At 45.1% G+C, this 6,538-nt stretch overlaps 2 pseudogenes; one reads left to right on the forward strand and one right to left on the reverse strand.

Annotated features, from left to right (window-relative positions):
• Positions 1-1,506: 1,506 nt before the first annotated feature.
• Positions 1,507-1,625, reverse strand: LOC135054386 (5S ribosomal RNA; annotated as a pseudogene).
• A 1,108-nt stretch (positions 1,626-2,733) lies between these two features.
• On the forward strand, positions 2,734-2,852 carry LOC135051817 (5S ribosomal RNA; annotated as a pseudogene).
• Positions 2,853-6,538: the final 3,686 nt, after the last annotated feature.

Genomic DNA, 6,538 nt, shown 5'->3' on the forward strand with positions numbered 1-6,538 from the left:
TCGTGCAATACCGACTTGGCTGGAGGCAGCCAGAAAAACATCAAGTATGGCACTGTTTACTGTTAGGATTATGCTGAAGACTGATTGTCAGCATTGTAACCATGTCGATACACTCATGTGAATGTTAATAAAATATACGGAGCCCAGTATGTAGTAACCAGAATTGCTTACAGCTCTCCATATCTTGAGGCGACAATTCATGTGCAATTTTATAAATCAAGATTAAAAAAAAGCCGGAATTTCTGCAAAAGTTTGGAAAACCACAACCTATGGCTTGTGTGCCGCGAATTTGCCCTTTACTTGTTCTTTATTAACTCTCAAAAATGGAATAAGAAAAAATCGGGAAACATTTCAGTCAACTTAACTGGAGAAACGTCTCCTCCCATGTTATTTGGTCACAGGAAAACCACATCAAATATTTTTATACAACAAAGCTGTTGATGCCACCTTGGTCTGCTACAGCTAAACCACCACAGAGAACACACAAGCAAACGTGTCGGACTGGGGCATGAAGAGCCTACCGGGGGAATCCAGTGGTAGGGGGCCATGCTTAGGGGTGTGGCCAGTCTCCAGAGAGGGTGTGACCTATCACCACAGAGGCTTGACTAACCATTAGAGCAGGCATTCCCAGCCTCACTCCTCAAAGCACACTAACAGGCTAGATTTTAGTGATATCCATTGTCCATGCTTGAGCACAGGTGGCTTGATTAGTACCTCAGTTGGGATGCAGTTAAAATGCCCCTGGAAGGGATCCAGGTGGTCGAAATGCTGATGCAGTAATCTTAGATTTAGGCATTAGAGGGGGGTTAGGGTTATGGTGCAGGGATGGAAAGGTTATGGTTAGGTGCCGGGGCGGGTGGTTATGGTTAGGCAATTTTTAAGAGGAGGTTAGGGTTAGGCACCAAGTGAGGAGGGTTAGGTTTAGGCAGCAGGGAAGGAAGGGTTAGGCACAGGGGGGGGGGGGGTTGAGAGAGGAGGGGATCCACGTGCATCATCTGTTGCGGCCCCCTCCTCTCCGGCAGTCAGTAGACTCTGGCATAGTACATATGCAGAAGAAAAAGTATGACTCTTGTTTGGGCGCACTCTTGTTTTAACTATCTATCAATAGATAAGTAAATTCATATAGGAGTAATAACAGTGTGGTAATTGTTTCTACTCTTTAAAGCGCATGAGGGTTGGACACGACTGGTTGGAGATAGAATGGGTGTTGAATGATCAACAGGAGACAACGGTCTCATAAATGGATGTTCAGATCTTAATATTCCTGGATACTTGCATGTCGGAAGTTGGCTATAGACTGAGCCACTTCCCTCTGCCCAAGATCTGTACAAACTGGGTTTGTATTAATGCAGCCCTGATTGAGGTACGATCGTGAAGTGGGAAACCCATAAGCTAGGTCCCACTTCTGAACAATAGCCTAGGTGAAGAATGGGAAAGAAGAAGAGAGAGGTATTGTGGTGTAAGTGGTGATACTGCTGTTGGTATCTTATCTACAGGAAGGAGAGTTTCCTACTTCACTGGGTATTCCCTAGTGGTCGCCCATCTAGGTACTGACTCAGCCCACCTGCGTTTAGCTTCCAAGATCGGACGAGATTGGGCGTGAACGCAGGGGTATGGTCGTAGGAAAGTTCAGACCTGCAGTGCCAATGAGAGTGCACCGAAATGGGAGGATAAAATCCGCCTATGAAGGATGATTGTGAGAAATGCGTGCTGGGACAGAAAGATTGAAAAAGAGGAGATACCAGAAAAAGTTGAGGAAAATGTGTGAATCTGCTGTCCACGTTAGACCGAAGAAGCGTGTCTCCTGTGGGGACACGCTCCTCTGAATCGTGGATGAGAGTTCACGGAAGGAAGAACAGTGGGAGAGATAAAGGAGAAAAAGGAGGCAAAGGAGGAGAAGGGTCCCTGGGGGGTTGCCTAAGGTGTGTGACTACTGCTGGAACCTGGTCCAATGAGTCAGTTAATGCCAAGCCCCAGAATATTGAATTTACAAAGGTGATATGAGCAAAATGTCCCAATGAGGACAGGACTCAGTGGTTGGCACAGGGTTGAACCTGAGGCTGAGGGAAGAGATGTCACTGAACACTTCACAAGAGCATCCGATGCATATTGGAGATAACCTATAACAGAGTGGTTGTAGAATCACAACATGTCTTTCTAATTGATTCCACTCCGAATTTATTCGGAGTGGAATCAATTAGAAAGACATGTTGTGATTCTACAACCACTCTGTTATAGGTTATCTCCAATATGCATCGGATGCTCTTGTGAAGTGTTCAGTGACATCTCTTCCCTCAGCCTCAGGTTCAACCCTGTGCCAACCACTGAGTCCTGTCCTCATTGGGACATTTTGCTCATATCACCTTTGTAAATTCAATATTCTGGGGCTTGGCATTAACTGACTCATTGGACCAGGTTCCAGCAGTAGTCACACACCTTAGGCAACCCCCCAGGGACCCTTCTCCTCCTTTGCCTCCTTTTTCTCCTTTATCTCTCCCACTGTTCTTCCTTCCGTGAACTCTCATCCACGATTCAGAGGAGCGTGTCCCCACAGGAGACACGCTTCTTCGGTCTAACGTGGACAGCAGATTCACACATTTTCCTCAACTTTTTCTGGTATCTCCTCTTTTTCAATCTTTCTGTCCCAGCACGCATTTCTCACAATCATCCTTCATAGGCGGATTTTATCCTCCCATTTCGGTGCACTCTCATTGGCACTGCAGGTCTGAACTTTCCTACGACCATACCCCTGCGTTCACGCCCAATCTCGTCCGATCTTGGAAGCTAAACGCAGGTAGGCTGAGTCAGTACCTAGATGGGCGACCACTAGGGAATACCCAGTGAAGTAGGAAACTCTCCTTCCTGTAGATAAGATACCAACAGCAGTATCACCACTTACACCACAATACCTCTCTCTTCTTCTTTCCCATTCTTCACCTAGGCTATTGTTCAGAAGTGGGACCTAGCTTATGGGTTTCCCACTTCACGATCGTACCTCAATCAGGGCTGCATTAATACAAACCCAGTTTGTACAGATCTTGGGCAGAGGGAAGTGGCTCAGTCTATAGCCAACTTCCGACATGCAAGTATCCAGGAATATTAAGATCTGAACATCCATTTATGAGACCGTTGTCTCCTGTTGATCATTCAACACCCATTCTATCTCCAACCAGTCGTGTCCAACCCTCATGCGCTTTAAAGAGTAGAAACAATTACCACACTGTTATTACTCCTATATGAATTTACTTATCTATTGATAGATAGTTAAAACAAGAGTGCGCCCAAACAAGAGTCATACTTTTTCTTCTGCATATGTACATTCTTCTCTTTGACTCTGGGCGCACCGCCACACGGACTGACATCATTGCTACTATTTAGCATCACTGTCCACTATGTGGTTTATATATTGATACTTATTTCCAACCTAAGTCGGTGCAGGATCAAAAACCTTTTTCGTTTTTGTGCTAGACTCTGGCATAGTGCCAGAGTCTATTGTGCATGCGCAGGTCTCCAGGAACATGGCGCCTGTGTCTTGTTCCCGGGGACATCTCCAGTAGGCATGCGCAAATCACTCAGAAATGGCCGCGGTGGCCATTTTCCAGGTAATTTGTGCCCGCACTGCAGGGCTGTCGCCACGGGACTCTGGAGGGGTAAGTATAGTCTATGGGTGTAGTGTTTGCAGTGTGAGCCCCTCCAGACCCAGGAGCCCATGGGCACCACACACACTGTACCCATTATAGAAATGCCTATGGTTAGGGTTAGGCACCGGGGAGGGTTAGGGTTAGGCAACTTCAACTTAAGGTAGGGTTAGGTTTATGGTAGGGGGCAGGGAAGGCTTAGGGTACTTCTGGTGGGCTGTCGGGATGCCACTGTCGGTATTATTAATTGGGATATCATACTGAATCACCACAGTTATTTTTATTTAACCATCTGTGCTGAAGCAAGGCTATCACTAAAACCTGGACTGTTCGTGTGCCTTAAGGACTGAGGTTGGGAATGCCTGAATTCAGATGCAGGCTTTTTAAATGACTAATTAAGCAATTGTAGGTTTCCATTTAGCTTAATTAGCCCTTAATAACTCATCTTTTGAAGCGGTGTCTTCTTCCTGTGGATCTCGACAGGCTGGTCTTCTGCAGCAGCGCTGTGTGTAAGTATGTGTGTGACCCCTGTGATCCACTGTCAGATGTGTGACCCCGATGTGTGCATATGTGTGACCCCTGGTGTGTGTGTGTAATGACCCTCCTCATTGTATGTGTGTGTGAGACTCCCTATCCCCCTACTGCGTGTGTCCGAAGACAGTAGCAGGGAGAACTACATCTTCCAGCCGTCACCACTCCTCCCAGCAGCCACCTCCACTCTCAGAATTCTTCTCTACAGTAAAAAAAAAAGATTGAGGGGAGATGACCAGGAACTGCAGAGACCACTGCACCAGCCGAAACACATAGGTTAGTATCCATACTTTTTTTTTTTTTTCTTACACTGTGTGATTGTGGCTTCAAAAAACCTGCAACCAATTTATTTTCACTGAATACGGCAGGTATTAGGAGCGTGCATACCCATGGTAATCCAAAATTGGGTGCAAGTTTTTTAGTGGCCAAAATCTTGCGGCCAATTTAATATGCCCCTATACTGTACAGCTTTCTCATATTTTTTACTGATTTATATTTGTGGGGAGAAGATAGAAAGCACAAGCTTCATTAACATTACAAAGCCAATGAAAATCACCTATGTACTCACTGTTTATAAGATTAGTCTTTCCAGATTGCATAATTAAAAACCAACCATGTAGCCATACGCAGAAAGAACAAACACTGGCCAACATTCTCGAAATACTCTATGATTAAAAGATTTTTCATCATGTTTTTCCATTCATTTATTAAGCAGGTTGCAGTTGTTGTTATTAACAAGCCCCAAATGTCTTCACGGTTTGTCACGATGACTAATCCGCTCTCCAATTAACATATATTCACCTTAAAGTTTAAACAAAAACATTTTAAAAGCCAAATCATTCCGCTGCTGTACAATGGCATAGCCCATCGCGGTAGATGTGATACGTTTGGATTGAATTCATGCATTAATCATAATAAACAACTTTTTAGTCTTTATTTATGAAGGGTGAAAAAACAAAACTTAATACCAATACTCACTAACAGCTGAAAACGTTTTCTCTCCATTAAAGAGCGCAAATCATTTCCTCTGTGTTAAAATCAAAAGTGTCAAAGTTCAGCGCACATGATTGAGTATTCCGGTCTGTTCCTGGCGCTGATAGCGGTTTATCTGACTCCAGCAATGTAGGTTGTATAATCATGAATCCGGACAATGATGTGAGTCAAGCTGGAATTGAGCAAGATGTTATGATTAAAGTTAGGTTCGTCGTGGACAGAAGTCATCCGCAAAGTTATTGGAAATTGCAGAGGTTGAAAAAGATAAATTGATCTCTTTGCATGAGGCAGTCGCTCGTATTTCAGAAGGGCAACAATTTACTAAGTGAGAGATCACAGAGCTTGTAAAATGCAGTGTAGAATCAGTCGGTCTGCATGTGGCCAAATGCTGGGCTTTTGAAGCAAACATTGTCATAGAAGTCAAGTACTGTATGCTAAGAGGTGGCGCTCTCTAAATAGTGTTTGACATGTGTGTGTAGTGTATTTTATACATAAATGACTGCACTTATTGCTGTCAGTAAATGCTGAACATTTATTAGACTTAGGTCAACAGCTGGGATAACAGAGCTGGAAAACCATTTCAGCACTACAGTATATATTTCCCTGTACGCAACCAGTATTAGTGAGAAGTCTGCGAGGCTCCTGTAAGACGCAATCTTTCCGATGATCTGTCTGCCGGGTTCAGTATGTTTTCCCAGTGGACAGGATGTCGGCGGTCACAATACCGACACTGGCATCACGATCTTTGAAATTCTGACAGGGGTGAGGTGAGAAGGTTAACCAGTCTCCCCTACCCGCTAACCTTCCCTTCCCACAACCCTAACTGTCCCCCCTTAGTGCCTAACCTTACCTCCCCCTGGTGGTGCCTGACCCTAACCCCACCCCACCCGGCAGACTAACCCTAACTCCACCGGGTGGTGCCTAAACATAACCTCCCCCTTCCCGCCCTATCCCGGCTGCTATACTTACAGTCGAGATGCCGGCTGTTGGGATTCTGGGATCGATCTAGTGACCCTGGCGGGAATTCCGGCGGTGCCATTCTGACGAGTGTCGAGATTCCGGCATCTGTATTTCGACTGTAAGGATCCTGACAGCCGGTATCTTAACCGCATCCCGATAAGCCACATCTTGTTATCTCCCAGTCACCACCCAGGACTCCCCATACATTTACTATAGACTTCTGTGACCATGCATCTAAATCCAGACGCATGCGTGGTTCGACTCAGAGGCATGCGCAGAAAAACATTGCTCCACTCAGAATCAAACCTAGTATTTATTCAAAGCAAATTTCCTAAGAACCCCACCTGATATTTAAAGTTGCCACATGTTGTGGATCTTGGTGTAGGAATGGACATTGACCTTGGATGGATGCAAAC

This window comes from Pseudophryne corroboree, chromosome 2, assembly GCF_028390025.1.
Source record: "Pseudophryne corroboree isolate aPseCor3 chromosome 2, aPseCor3.hap2, whole genome shotgun sequence".
NCBI classification, from domain to species: Eukaryota; Metazoa; Chordata; class Amphibia; order Anura; family Myobatrachidae; genus Pseudophryne; species Pseudophryne corroboree.